Genomic DNA, 16,243 nt, shown 5'->3' on the forward strand with positions numbered 1-16,243 from the left:
AGATGTTATACGTTGGCTCTTTTAAGTGGCTTTAATTCAGTAAAGAAGGACAAACATCAGACGTTTGCTTCACTCCTCGCGGCACCTTTCAAGAACGTCTCCAGAGTGTCTTCAGTCGTCACGAGCGTCCATCGCCGTCTTTGTTGAACTTACGACTTTCACACTTTCATTCACATTAACGACAAAAATGTCCCGACGACGACGACGACGACGACGACGACGTCACTCGCAGAGAAAATCCTGCTTTTGTTTTCACTGTAGTTTTTTCTCCAGCTTTTCTGCTTTTACTGCATGTCCTTCAGTTTCACGCGGTCGTGTGCACAGTTTTCTAACATCTTTATTTACTTGTTTATTATTAATTCATTTATTTATTTTGGGCTGTGCTGCGTTGACACAGGTTTTGGTGTGTTTTTATTTTTAGCTCATATTGTGTTCCTCCATAACATAACGTCCAGCTGCATGTGATTTAGCCTAGCGTCATCAGCTCTGTGTTTTAGAATAGAATATATACTGTGTTTAGTTATATATAATTTAACTAGGGGAAAAAAAAATGAATAAAAAAATTAAACCCCCACAGATTTGGTCATATGAGGTTTTCAGCCATGTTTACTAAATATAAGTCTAATTTTGGGGGATTATTTGAGTTAAAGGGACAGTTCAGTTTTTTTTTTAAAGTGTTGTTGTACATTGTGAGTGTTTATTTGAGTTTACAGTAACTTTGTTACCCTTAAACAACAACAACAAACTGAAGTTTCTCACCGGTTCACTCTCCCACACCAAGCCCCATGGAGAAAACCGTCGATTTAAGCTCGCGGCGGACTCAGCGGCTGCTGCTCTACTGCTGCCTCGTGTGGCCACTTTGTGCCACAAAGGATTTTAAACACAGAAATGACCAAAGCAGCACGTTTGAATTTACCGATTGAGGCGGCGGCGGCGGCGGATCGAGAATTGATTTACCCCATTTTTCTAAAAACGTCGGTTTTCTCTACGGGGTTTGGTTTGGGAGAGTGAACGGCTGCAAACGCACTTAAAACAAAACAAAACTGTCCCTTTAAATGAGTTAATGTCCATTTTAAATTATATTATATTGTGCATAGAGTTAAAAATTTTTTTTTTTTTACATTTTTCATCATTGAATTAATTTTTATTATCATTCATACGCGCAGATCTAACACCGTGTGTGTGTGTGTGTGTGTGTGTGTGTGTGTCCAGGCTCCACCCACATCTTCACGCCCACCAGTCTGCTGGAGCAGCTGAAGGCCATGAACAAACCAGACGAGGAGGTGACCAGCTAAAAATCCTCCTTTTTTTCCTCTCTCTCTCTCCGTCTTCACCTTCCTCCTCGACTCCCGCTCCATTAAGTGTGTATGCATCCTGCTTGAAAAGAAAAAATGATTAAAAAGAAAAAAATACATAAAAATAATAACAGTAATAATAATAATAATAATATATATATGTTGTATCAAAGAAATAAAAACTGTTGCAAGTATTCTCATGTTTTACAATGGATGCAACTAAACCCCCTGTGGAAAACCTATGGAAAAACAAACAAACAAACGTTTAAAAGTGAACGTACCAAATGTAAAACCTGCTGGAACGAGTCAAAGGTCAAAGGTCAAAAGGTCAAAGGTCGTAAAAGTTTGACGCCCGTCTTTGGATTTCCTCGCCTCGCCGTGACTTTTATCGTAGGCAGGTGGAGGAGGGACGAGGTTGGTGTCGTCGTAATAATAATAATAATAATAATAGTTTTAAAAAATGAATTTAAAAAACAAAACAGAAAAAAAACAACATATCAGACAACATGCAATATAAATATAGATATAATACGAATATTTTCACGCCCCCCTCCCCCCCCCTTTAACTTTGACCCCCTCTTTGAGACGTTAATATTCCGTAGCATGCTTGGACTCGTGTGTGGACATGTGTTTGTATCCAGTGTGGATGTTTTTTTCGCGGGAGTTCGCAATTAGCTTCTTTCCAAAGACGCCGAGTCGGAACGCTTCACCGAAAGGACGTTTACGTTTTGAGCGCGGAGGGAATTTTGCGTCACCCAAAACACAAACTTCAGCCTAAAACTGTTACCGAAGTTAATAAGTCGTAACGGCGAGAAACGCCGCCCTCTGCTGGTCAAAATCTACCGATCTACGCGTTTGTTGCGTCCTTGCGAACGTTTGCAGCAAAATTTGTACGTTCTTTTTTTTGGAAAGCAGAATTTGGAAGAAAATCGAAAATCATCTTCCGAACGTACAACCTGGAAACATTCCGAACTTTCTCGGAAGAAGTGCTAAACAAAAATGCTAACTTTAGCTAACCAAACTCTACGCTCAAAACGAAAGAACTTTCGGTGAAGTTTTCGCTTTAAAAAAACTCGGCAGAGCAAAAAGACAAAAAAAGAGAAAGTAGCTCTGTAAAAAAAAGAATAATAATAATAACGATAAATAAAAACTTCGGGATCGTCCCTCCTCCGGCTGCCGAGACTGTGAAGTATTTACCCGCCACGACTTTTTTTCCCCCCCTTTTCTCCGGAGAAACTTCACGTCTTAATGTCTTTAAAGGGCCGTTGCTTGCTGTTAATATAAAAACGTTAAAAAGGGCCTCTCGTTCTTCAGTATTGTATCCCGTCTTCTCATTGGTTCGTGACGATGTTTAATTGCACTGATCGTGTTGTGTATCCGACATATGTTGCCGTTTTAGCGTCTCACTGTTGACTGGTGATCTTTTACGACTGTGACGTAGTGAATTTTTCCTTTTTTTCCGTTGGATAAAAAAACTCAATGTGAAGCCGCTGTGTGTTCGTGATGTTTTAGCCGTAGCCGTTAGCTGGGAAAAAAAAATCTCTATTTTCTTTCTTTCTTTTTTTTTTCTTCCTGGTGCAATGTTACGCCCTCTAGTGGTGAATGGCTTTCTTTCTTTTCTCTCCGGGACAAATGACTTGTACATTGCACTGATGCGTTTTCTGTGATGCAAATGCTTGGTTTTTTCTATTATTTTTTGCTGTTGTATAGAAGTTTACTCTGTTTTAATTGACTGATTTATATCTAAATTATTTATCAGAGGAAAAAAACAACAACAACAACAACTGTCCTCAAACTGTTTAACTTATTGGAAATGTTTGTTTGCCAGTGTTGAAGCACAAACAAGACTTCCATGTGTACCTACTATGTATTAAGGCTGTCTAATAAATTGGCTTCCATGACTTTAAAGTCTCAACTCGTCATTTCAAAGTCTATTATTTATGTTTTTGTATGTGATGTTTTTGCGTCTCACTGAGTTTTTAATGCTGTGACTTTTACATATTACTGAAGTAATTGTATGCTAATACTTTTATGTCATATTTTGGGGAAATACAAATTAGTCTTTTTTTGGACAAACAAATTTTTCTCCCAAAAATTGTAACATTTTGGACGACAGTATAGTATGACATACTGCATAGTATAGTAAGACGTTTTTGTCAAGTTTTGGACCAAAAAAATGGTTTTCAAAAAAATGGTCAGATTTTGGACGACATAGTATAGTATGTCGTTTTTGTCAAATTTTGGAGCAATTTTTTTTTTCAAAAAATTGTCAAATTTTGGACGACATAGTATAGTATGATGTACTGCATAGTATAGTAAGATGTTTTTGTCAAGTTTTGGACCAAAAAAATGGTTTTCAAAAAAACTGTCAGAGTTTGGACGACATAGTATAGTATGTCGTTTTTGTCAAATTTTGGACCAATTTTTTTTTTCAAAAAATGGTCACATTTTGGACGACATAGTATAGTATGATGTACTGCATAGTATAGTGAGACGTTTTTGTCAAGTTTTGGACCAAAAAAAGGGTTTTCAAAAAAATTGTCAGAGTTTCGACGACATAGTATAGTATGTCGTTTTTGTCAAATTTTGGACCAATTTTTTTTTCCAAAAAATGGTCACATTTTGGACGACATAGTATAGTATGATGTACTGCATAGTATAGTAAGACGTTTTTGTCAAGTTTTGGACCAAAAAAAGGGTTTTCAAAGAAATGGTCAGATTTTGGACGACATAGTATAGAATGTCGTTTTTGTCAAATTTGGGACCAATATTTTTTTTCAAAAAATGGTCACATTTTGGACGACATAGTATAGTATGATGTACTGCATAGTATAGTAAGACGTTTTTGTCAAGTTTTGGACCAAAAAAAGGGTTTTCAAAAAAATTGTCAGATTTTGGACGACATAGTATAGTATGTCGTTTTTGTCAAATTTTGGAGCAATTTTTTTTTCAAAAAATTGTCAAATTTTGGACGACATAGTATAGTATGATGTACTGCATAGTATAGTTAGACGTTTTTGTCAAGTTTTGGACCAATTTTTTTTTCCAAAAAATGGTCACATTTTGGACGACATAGTATAGTATGATGTACTGCATAGTATAGTAAGACGTTTTTGTCAAGTTTTGGACCAAAAAAATTGTTTTCAAAAAAACTGTCAGTTTGGACGACATAGTATAGTATGTCGTTTTTGTCAAATTTTGGACCAATTTTTTTTTATCAAAAAATTGTCACATTTTGGACGACATAGTAAAGTATGATGTACTGCATAGTATAGTAAGACGTTTTTGTCAAGTTTTGGACCAAAAAAAGGGTTTTCAAAAAAACTGTCAGAGTTTGGACGACATAGTATAGTATGTCGTTTTTGTCAAATTTTGGAGCAATTTTTTTTTCAAAAAATTGTCAAATTTTGGATGACATAGTATAGTATGATGTACTGCATAGTATAGTTAGACGTTTTTGTCAAGTTTTGGCCCAATTTTTTTTTTCAAAAAATGGTCAGATTTTGGACGACATAGTAAAGTATGATGTACTGCATAGTATAGTAAGACGTTTTTGTCAAGTTTTGGACCAAAGAAAGGGTTTTCAAAAAAACTGTCAGAGTTTGGACGACATAGTATAGTATGATGTACTGCATAGTATAGTAAGACGTTTTTGTCAAATTTGGGACCAATATTTTTTTTCAAAAAATTGTCACATTTTGGACGACATAGTACAGTATGATGTACTGCATAGTATAGTAAGACGTTTTTGTCAAGTTTTGGACCAAAAAAAGGGTTTTCAAAAAAATGGTCAGATTTTGGACGACATAGTATAGTATGTCGTTTTTGTCAAATTTTGGACCAATTTCTTTTTTTCAAGAAATTGTCACATTTTGGACGACATAGTATAGTATGATGTACTGCATAGTATAGTAAGACGTTTTTGTCAAGTTTTGGACCAAAAAAAGGGTTTTCAAAAAAATGGTCAGAGTTTGGACGACATAGTATAGTATGTCGTTTTTGTCAAATTTTGGACCAATTTCTTTTTTTCAAAAAATGGTCACATTTTGGACGACATAGTATAGTATGATGTACTGCATAGTATAGTAAGACGTTTTTGTCAAGTTTTGGACCAAAAAAATGGTTTTCAAAAAAATTGTCAGAGTTTGGACGACATAGTATAGTATGTCGTTTTTGTCAAATTTTGGACAAATTTTTTTTTTCAAAAAATGGTCACATTTTGGATGACATAGTATAGTATGATGTACTGCATAGTATAGTAAGACGTTTTTGTCAAGTTTTGGACCAAAAAAATGGTTTTCAAAAAAACTGTCAGAGTTTGGACAACATAGTATAGTATGTCGGTTTTGTCAAATTTTGGACCAATTTCTTTTTCAAAAAATGGTCACATTTTGGACGACATAGTATAGTTTGATGTACTGCATAGTATAGTAAGACGTTTTTGTCAAGTTTTGGAACAAAAAATGGTTTTCAAAAAAACTGTCAGAGTTTGGACAACATAGTATAGTATGTCGTTTTTGTCAAATTTGTGACCAATTTTTTTTTTCAAAAAATGGTCACATTTTGGACGACATATTTTAGTATGATGTACTGCATAGTATAGTGAGACGTTTTTGTCAAGTTTTGGACCAAAAAAATGGTTTTCAAAAAAATGGTCAGATTTTGGACGACATAGTATAGTATGTCGTTTTTGTCAAATTTTGGACCAATTTCTTTTTCAAAAAATGGTCACATTTTGGACGACATAGTATAGTATGATGTACTGCATAGTATAGTAAGACGTTTTTGTCAAGTTTTGGACAAAAAAATGGTTTTCAAAAAAACTGTCAGAGTTTGGACGACATAGTATAGTATGGCGTTTTTGTCAAATTTTGGACAAATTTTTTTTTTCAAAAAATGGTCACATTTTGGACGACATAGTATAGTATGATGTACTGCATAGTATAGTAAGACGTTTTTGTCAAGTTTTGGACCAAAAAAATGGTTTTCAAAAAAACTGTCAGAGTTTGGACAACATAGTATAGTATGTCGTTTTTGTCAAATTTTGGACCAATTTCTTTTTCAAAAAATGGTCACATTTTGGACGACATAGTATAGTATGATGTACTGCATAGTATAGTAAGACGTTTTTGTCAAGTTTTGGAACAAAAAATGGTTTTCAAAAAAACTGTCAGAGTTTGGACAACATAGTATAGTACGCGTTTTTGTCAAATTTGTGACCAATTTTTTTTTTCAAAAAATGGTCACATTTTGGACGACATATTATAGTATGATGTACTGCATAGTATAGTGAGACGTTTTTGTCAAGTTTTGGACCAAAAAAAGGGTTTTCAAAAAAGTTGTCAGATTTTGGACGACATAGTATAGTATGTCGTTTTTGTCAAATTTTGGACAAATTTTTTTTTTCAAAAAATGGTCACATTTTGGACGACATAGTATAGTATGATGTACTGCATAGTATAGTGAGACGTTTTTGTCAAGTTTTGGACCAAAAAAAGGGTTTTCAAAAAAATGGTCAGATTTTGGACGACATAGTATAGTATGTCGTTTTTGTCAAATTTGTGACCAATTTTTTTTTTCAAAAAATGGTCACTTTTGGACGACATATTATAGTATGATGTACTGCATAGTATAGTAAGACGTTTTTGTCAAGTTTTGGACCAAAAAAATGGTTTTCAAAAAAATGGTCAGATTTTGGACGACATAGTATAGTATGTCGTTTTTGTCAAATTTTGGACCAATTTCTTTTTCAAAAAATGGTCACATTTTGGACGACATAGTATAGTATGATGTACTGCATAGTATAGTAAGACGTTTTTGTCAAGTTTTGGACAAAAAAATGGTTTTCAAAAAAACTGTCAGAGTTTGGACGACATAGTATAGTATGTCGTTTTTGTCAAATTTTGGACAAATTTTTTTTTTTCAAAAAATGGTCACATTTTGGACGACATAGTATAGTATGATGTACTGCATAGTATAGTGAGACGTTTTTGTCAAGTTTTGGACCAAAAAAAGGGTTTTCAAAAAAATTGTCAGATTTTGGACGACATAGTATAGTATGTCGTTTTTGTCAAATTTTGGACAAATTTTTTTTTTCAAAAAATGGTCACATTTTGGACGACATAGTATAGTATGATGTACTGCATAGTATAGTGAGACGTTTTTGTCAAGTTTTGGACCAAAAAAAGGGTTTTCAAAAAAATGGTCAGATTTTGGACGACATAGTATAGTATGTCGTTTTTGTCAAATTTGTGACCAATTTTTTTTTTCAAAAAATGGTCACTTTTGGACGACATATTATAGTATGATGTACTGCATAGTATAGTAAGACGTTTTTGTCAAGTTTTGGAACAAAAAATGGTTTTCAAAAAAATTGTCAGAGTTTGGACAACATAGTATAGTATGTCGTTTTTGTCAAATTTGGACCAATTCTTTTTTTTCAAAAAATGGTCACATTTTGGACGACATATTATAGTATGATGTACTGCATAGTATAGTGAGACGTTTTTGTCAAGTTTTGGACCAAAAAAAGGGTTTTCAAAAAAGTTGTCAGATTTTGGACGACATAGTATAGTATGTCGTTTTTGTCAAATTTTGGACAAATTTTTTTTTTCAAAAAATGGTCACATTTTGGACGACATAGTATAGTATGATGTACTGCATAGTATAGTGAGACGTTTTTGTCAAGTTTTGGACCAAAAAAAGGGTTTTCAAAAAAATGGTCAGATTTTGGACGACATAGTATAGTATGTCGTTTTTGTCAAATTTGTGACCAATTTTTTTTTTCAAAAAATTGTCACTTTTGGACGACATATTATAGTATGATGTACTGCATAGTATAGTAAGACGTTTTTGTCAAGTTTTGGACCAAAAAAATGGTTTTCAAAAAAATGGTCAGATTTTGGACGACATAGTATAGTATGTCGTTTTTGTCAAATTTTGGACCAATTTCTTTTTCAAAAAATGGTCACATTTTGGACGACATAGTATAGTATGATGTACTGCATAGTATAGTAAGACGTTTTTGTCAAGTTTTGGACAAAAAAATGGTTTTCAAAAAAACTGTCAGAGTTTGGACGACATAGTATAGTATGTCGTTTTTGTCAAATTTGTGACCAATTTTTTTTTTCAAAAAATGGTCACATTTTGGACGACATATTATAGTATGATGTACTGCATAGTATAGTGAGACGTTTTTGTCAAGTTTTGGACCAAAAAAAGGGTTTTCAAAAAAGTTGTCAGATTTTGGACGACATAGTATAGTATGTCGTTTTTGTCAAATTTTGGACAAATTTTCTTTTTCAAAAAATGGTCACATTTTGGACGACATAGTATAGTATGATGTACTGCATAGTATAGTAAGACGTTTTTGTCAAGTTTTGGACCAAAAAAAGGGTTTTCAAAAAAATTGTCAGAGTTTGGACGACATAGTATAGTATGTCGTTTTTGTCAAATTTGTGACCAATTTTTTTTTTCAAAAAATGGTCACATTTTGGACGACATAGTATAGTATGATGTACTGCATAGTATAGTGAGACGTTTTTGTCAAGTTTTGGACCAAAAAAAGGGTTTTCAAAAAAATTGTCAGATTTTGGACGACATAGTATAGTATGTCGTTTTTGTCAAATTTTGGACAAATTTTTTTTTTCAAAAAATGGTCACATTTTGGACGACATAGTATAGTATGATGTACTGCATAGTATAGTGAGACGTTTTTGTCAAGTTTTGGACCAAAAAAAGGGTTTTCAAAAAAATGGTCAGATTTTGGACGACATAGTATAGTATGTCGTTTTTGTCAAATTTTGGACAAATTTTTTTTTTCAAAAAATGGTCACATTTTGGACGACATAGTATAGTATGATGTACTGCATAGTATAGTGCGACGTTTTTGTCAAGTTTTGGACCAAAAAAAGGGTTTTCAAAAAAACTGTCAGAGTTTGGACGACATAGTATAGTATGTCGTTTTTGTCAAATTTTGGACAAATTTTTTTTTTCAAAAAATGGTCACATTTTGGACGACATAGTATAGTATGATGTACTGCATAGTATAGTAAGACGTTTTTGTCAAGTTTTGGACCAAAAAAATGGTTTTCAAAAAAACTGTCAGAGTTTGGACAACATAGTATAGTATGTCGTTTTTGTCAAATTTTGGACCAATTTCTTTTTCAAAAAATGGTCACATTTTGGACGATATATTATAGTATGATGTACTGCATAGTATAGTGAGACGTTTTTGTCAAGTTTTGGACCAAAAAAAGGGTTTTCAAAAAAGTTGTCAGATTTTGGACGACATAGTATAGTATGTCGTTTTTGTCAAATTTTGGACAAATTTTTTTTTTCAAAAAATGGTCACATTTTGGACGACATAGTATAGTATGATGTACTGCATAGTATAGTGAGACGTTTTTGTCAAGTTTTGGACAAAAAAAAGGGTTTTCAAAAAAATGGTCAGATTTTGGACGACATAGTATAGTATGTCGTTTTTGTCAAATTTGTGACCAATTTTTTTTTTCAAAAAATGGTCACTTTTGGACGACATATTATAGTATGATGTACTGCATAGTATAGTAAGACGTTTTTGTCAAGTTTTGGACCAAAAAAATGGTTTTCAAAAAAATGGTCAGATTTTGGACGACATAGTATAGTATGTCGTTTTTGTCAAATTTTGGACAAATTTTCTTTTTCAAAAAATGGTCACATTTTGGACGACATAGTATAGTATGATGTACTGCATAGTATAGTGAGACGTTTTTGTCAAGTTTTGGACCAAAAAAAGGGTTTTCAAAAAAGTTGTCAGATTTTGGACGACATAGTATAGTATGTCGTTTTTGTCAAATTTTGGACAAATTTTTTTTTTCAAAAAATGGTCACATTTTGGACGACATAGTATAGTATGATGTACTGCATAGTATAGTGAGACGTTTTTGTCAAGTTTTGGACCAAAAAAAGGGTTTTCAAAAAAATGGTCAGATTTTGGACGTATGTCGTTTTTGTCAAATTTGTGACCAATTTTTTTTTTCAAAAAATGGTCACTTTTGGACGACATATTATAGTATGATGTACTGCATAGTATAGTAAGACGTTTTTGTCAAGTTTTGGACCAAAAAAATGGTTTTCAAAAAAATGGTCAGATTTTGGACGACATAGTATAGTATGTCGTTTTTGTCAAATTTTGGACCAATTTCTTTTTCAAAAAATGGTCACATTTTGGACGACATAGTATAGTATGATGTACTGCATAGTATAGTAAGACGTTTTTGTCAAGTTTTGGACAAAAAAATGGTTTTCAAAAAAACTGTCAGAGTTTGGACGACATAGTATAGTATGTCGTTTTTGTCAAATTTGTGACCAATTTTTTTTTTCAAAAAATGGTCACATTTTGGACGACATATTATAGTATGATGTACTGCATAGTATAGTGAGACGTTTTTGTCAAGTTTTGGACCAAAAAAAGGGTTTTCAAAAAAGTTGTCAGATTTTGGACGACATAGTATAGTATGTCGTTTTAGTCAAATTTTGGACAAATTTTTTTTTTCAAAAAATGGTCACATTTTGGACGACATAGTATAGTATGATGTACTGCATAGTATAGTGAGACATTTTTGTCAAGTTTTGGACCAAAAAAAGGGTTTTCAAAAAAATTGTCAGATTTTGGACGACATAGTATTGTATGTCGTTTTTGTCAAATTTTGGACAAATTTTTTTTTTCAAAAAATGGTCACATTTTGGACGACATAGTATAGTATGATGTACTGCATAGTATAGTGAGACGTTTTTGTCAAGTTTTGGACCAAAAAAAGGGTTTTCAAAAAAATTGTCAGATTTCGGACGACATAGTATAGTATGATGTACTGCATAGTATAGTGAGACGTTTTTGTCAAATTTTGGACCAATTTTGACAAAAAATTGGACAAAAAAATCATCGTATATTGAGTCGTCCAAAAATATTTGACAAAATGTTCAATTCATACAAATAGAAAACAGAAAAAAAACTGGGAAACAACGTTAATAAAAAGTCAGTTTTATGAGAAACAAGTCAAATACAAACAAAGCGATAAACAAAATCCTGAGCAGAGTCATTTCTCCAGACAAATGTGACACATAATTATCAAAAATATCATCACATGATCTACAAATACCAAATATGGAGAGAAGTTAGAAAATCAATATGATTAACAACATTTTCAAATCACACTGATCTACAGTCCTGCATGATTTTAGCACCTTTGTTGAGGTACAGCAGTCGAAGAAAGGGGATTCAAACCTACAACCTGCCTGCTGTGAGGCACTGGTACCAACCACCGCTACACCGTGCACCCAGAGAAACTAAAGCTTCAACTCGCATCAAATATCCTTGTTGCTTGGGGGTGGGCGGGGCTTCATGAATGACTCAGCAGTTTTTGGTAGTGCAGACCCTGAGCCTGAGAGTGAGCCATGTGTCTGGAGGTGTGTCTCATACGTCGAGCCGCTCTGATCGCTCTGTCCAGAGAAGAGTCCAGAGAAGAGTCCAGAGAGATCAGCTGATCCAGGGGCGGCGACGAGCGGCGAGTGCCGCGACCTCCGACGACCCCTGGTGACGCGCCTGGGCTGTTGCTAGGAGACAAGTGGACGGGCAGCGGGTACACGCTGAGGGTCAGGGATCAGATGACAAAATAAGAGAAAACATTTTTTGAAAAGAAATGACCTTTTTACTACACAATTTCAGAGACATTTAAAATTAAAAGTCTTTTTACTGCACAGTTTTATAGAAATTTCAAATTAAAGGTCTATTTACTGTACAGTTTTAGAGAAAAATCAAATTAAAGGTCTGTTTACTGTACAGTTTTAGATAAATTTCAAATTAAAGGTCTATTTAGTGTACAGTTTTAGAGACTTTTCAAATTAAGGGTCTTCTTACTGTACACGTTTAGAGAAATTTCAAATTAAAGGTCTTTTTACTGTACAGTTTTACAAAAAATTCAAATTAAAGGTCTTTTTACTGCACAGCATTATAGAAATGTCAAATTAGTCTTTTTACTGCACCATTTCAGAGACATTTCAAATTAAAAGTCTTTTTACTCTTCAATTTTAGCAAAATTTCAAAATAAAAGTCTTTGTACTGTACAGTTTCGGAGACATTTCAAATTAAAAGTCTATTTACTGTACAGTTTTACAAAAAATTCAAATTAAAGGTCTTTTTACTGCACAGCATTATAGAAATGTCAAATTAGTCTTTTTACTGCACCATTTCAGAGACATTTCAAATTAAAAGTCTATTTACTCTTCAATTTTAGCGAAATTTCAAAATAAAAGTATTTTTACTCTTCAATTTTAGCGAAATTTCAAAATAAAAGTCTTTGTACTGTACAGTTTCAGAGACATTTCAAATTAAAAGTCTTTTCACTGTTCAATTTTAGAGACATTTCAAATTAAAAGTCTTTTTACTGTTCAATTTTAGAGACATTTCATATTAAAGGTCTTCTTACTGCACAGTTTTACAGAATTTTCAAATTAAAGGTCTATATTTAGTGTGCAGTTTTAAAGAAATTTCTAATTAAAAGTCTTTTTACTGTACAGTTTTAGAGAACTTTCAAATTAAAAGTCTATTTAGTGTCCAGTTTTAAAGAAATTTCAAATTAAAGGTCTTTTCACTGCACAGTTTTAGAGAAGTTTCACAGTCACAGTCTGCACAAAGTACACTTATGTGCGTATGTTACTTACAGCAGAGGTTGACCCACTATCATGCACTGTGGCAGTGGAGGCGGAGCTACGGCGCGCCGGCTCCTCGTCGCTCTGTCGGGCGACTCATCGGTTTGGCAGCGTGAGCGTGATTCAGAGCGTCTGCGAGAGTCTGCGAGAAACGAAGGTCGGCGGCGACGTTAGCACGTTAGCAACGGAGTAAAAGAACATTTTAACATGGCAGAATCACGTCGGACAAACCTGGATCTGCGTCTCTGTGCGGACGAAGGCGTCCACAGCGAGGACATCGTGGACAGCAGGAGGAAGACGAGGAGGAGGAGGAGGAAGACGACGTCCTGTTTCCACCATCTTGTCCTTAATGGAACAAAAAGAAAGAATGACAAACCTAATTGGATGGAATCTGATTAAATATAAAACGTAGAGGCCACCTAGTGGTCGTTTGCCTTCACTGACCGATCGTGACAAGACGAAGAGTTCACTTACGTTCAGATCGTCCTCGCTGACGTGCAGAACATTCAAGACAATATGGAGGAGCTCGGTGATTCCTGCTGTCGGTTTCATCTGCTGTGATACACAAATAGACATACACAAACACAAAAAAACACACGTACAAAAAAACAAAAAAAACACGTACACAAAAACAAAAAAAACACGTACAAAAAAACAAAAAAAACGCGTACAAAAAACAAAAAAAACACGTACACAAAAACAAAAAAAAACGTACAAAAAACAAAAAAAACACGTACACAAAAACAAAAAAAACACATACAAAAAGCACAAAAAACACGTACACAAAAACAAAAAAAACACGTACAAAAAGCACAAAAAACATGTACACAAAAAACACATACACAAACACACAAAAAACATGTACACAAAAAACATGTACACAAACACAAAAAACATGTACACAAACACAACGAACAAAAAAACATGTACACAAACAGAAAGATAGAGATCATGAAATATTTGGTTAAAGGCTGAATTTAGACAATTCTAGAGAAATTTCAAATTAAAAGTCTTTTTACTGCACGTCTTGTGGAAAATTTCAAATTAAAAGTCTTTAATTGCGCGTTTTGTGAAAATTTCAAATTAAAAGTCCCATATTGGTGCCTTTTAATCAAAAATCTCAAATTTGAGAACAAAGATTTCCACTACTGACAAGGTTGTGTTCAAAACATCTAGCCTTACTAGCATACCGCAAAATTAATCATTTTTGAATGGTTTTGTGGAAATTTCAAAATAAAAGTCCCATATTCATGTTTTTTATAGAAAAATAAATAAAATCGCATTACATTACATTGTGCATATCAGTTTTAGAGAAATTTCACATTAAAAGTCCCTTTAAACGTCACCAGAACCAATGGAACGTGGTTTTCTGGAGCGCTTAAAATATATATTTTTATATATTTAAAAAATAAAGTAATTTCCATGAGTCCATGTGTTATTGTGACCAGTAAGAAGTTTTATTGCAGACATCTGATGAAGTTAAAACGTCTTTTATTCAGTTTTGTCTGATTAAAAAAAGGCAGATCTCGACTATTACGTGAAGAAAATTCTGTTTCAATACATTGACTTGATCCTTTAGTTTAGTTTAGTCTTCAGTGTGTGTGTGTGCATGTGTGTGTGTGTGCAGGGCAGCAGGTATTTGTCTCCGTCTCTGGACGATGTTAGAATGTGAAAAGCAGTTGCCTGGTGCAGCAGCAGGAGGAGGAGGAGGAGGAAGAGGAGGAGACGAGTGAAGACGATTGGTCGTCTGAGGCTGCGACTGCGACGACGACGACGACGACGACATGGACGGCTTCAGAAAAGAAACGGCCAGCCTCGGCTTACCCGGCTTTGAGGCTGTAAATAAATAAAAAAAAACAAATATATGACAAATTCATCTCCATCATCAACTGTTCTGGAAATATGACGACGAGGGGGAGGGAACAGAGAGGGGGGCGGGGCTTGTGCGAGTCGGTTTAAAAGGTTGGTTCCACAAAAATACCACAAATACTACTCAAATTGTCAAAAGTTTTTTTGTTGATAAACTGACCTCTGCGATGCTGTGGCGCTTTTTCTCCGACCGCCTGCGTTTCTTTGGGCGGCGTGCGAGCACTTCGCCGGAGTTCGTTGAATTCGTCGCTCGAACTCCTCTCCTCGCGCCTGGAAAAATAAGAGGAAATTAAAGCGTAAAACCTATTATTTAAGTGCAACTAAAGCCCTTAAATCCAGTATTCAAAAAAACGCAAAATCATACATTCGCAGATCCTTTGTATCAATTTAAAGAAATTAACAGCAATAATGACGTACGATCACCGCTTTTGGATGCGTTACAGCATTAAACTGTATTTATAAGCCATATTATTCTTTCTTTTACACGTAAATGTGATTAATTAGCCATTAAAAAGGCCAGATTTAAGAACAAATGCAGTTTAAATATATCACATCAAGACGATAAACAGCTGAAATACAGATATTTACTTAGCTTAAGGTGGATATTTTTGCTTTAATTTAGATTTTATGACATTATTTAGCAGACTGTGTCAACCTTTATATCCACACAGATCTTCTATATCATCATAATAACTAAATAAATCAGCTTTCAACAGTGAACTCTGCACTGAGCCATAAACCTGACCGTGTTGACACTCGTCACCATGGAGACCGCTGCCACACACACACACACACACACACATTCTTGTACTTGCTGCATACTGAGGACTGGGTTGCTGAAAAAGTGAGGACCAGCATTTCCACTTTATAAATCAACACCATTACAAATATCTACTTCATGAATGACATCTACAAACAACTACTGGGTGCAGTACCATAAAATGTCTTCAGGTGGAGCCCCAGAGCAAAAAGGGCTGGAAACTTTTTTATTTATTTATTTTAATTTTTATTATTGGTCCAAAATAAATAATAATAAAAAAAACGTCATACTATACTATACTATGTTGTCCAAAATTTGAAAAATAAATTTTACCCAAAATTTTTGGTCCACAATTTGACAAAAACGTCATACTATACTATGTTGTCCAAAATTTGAAAAAAAAATTTTACCCAAAATTTATGGTCCAAAATTTGACAAAAACGTCATACTATACTATGTCGTCCAAAATTTTAAAAAAAAATTTGGTCCAAAATTTGACAAAAAAGTCATACTATATTATGTCGTCCAATATTTGAAAAAAAACTTTTGGTCCAAAATTTGACAAAAAAAGTCATACTATACTATGTCGTCCAAATTTTTTTTTTTTTTTTTTTACAAATTGAGTATAGCA

The sequence above is a fragment of the Microchirus variegatus genome, assembly GCF_963457635.1.
Source record: "Microchirus variegatus genome assembly, chromosome: 1".
Lineage (NCBI taxonomy): Eukaryota > Metazoa > Chordata > Actinopteri > Pleuronectiformes > Soleidae > Microchirus > Microchirus variegatus.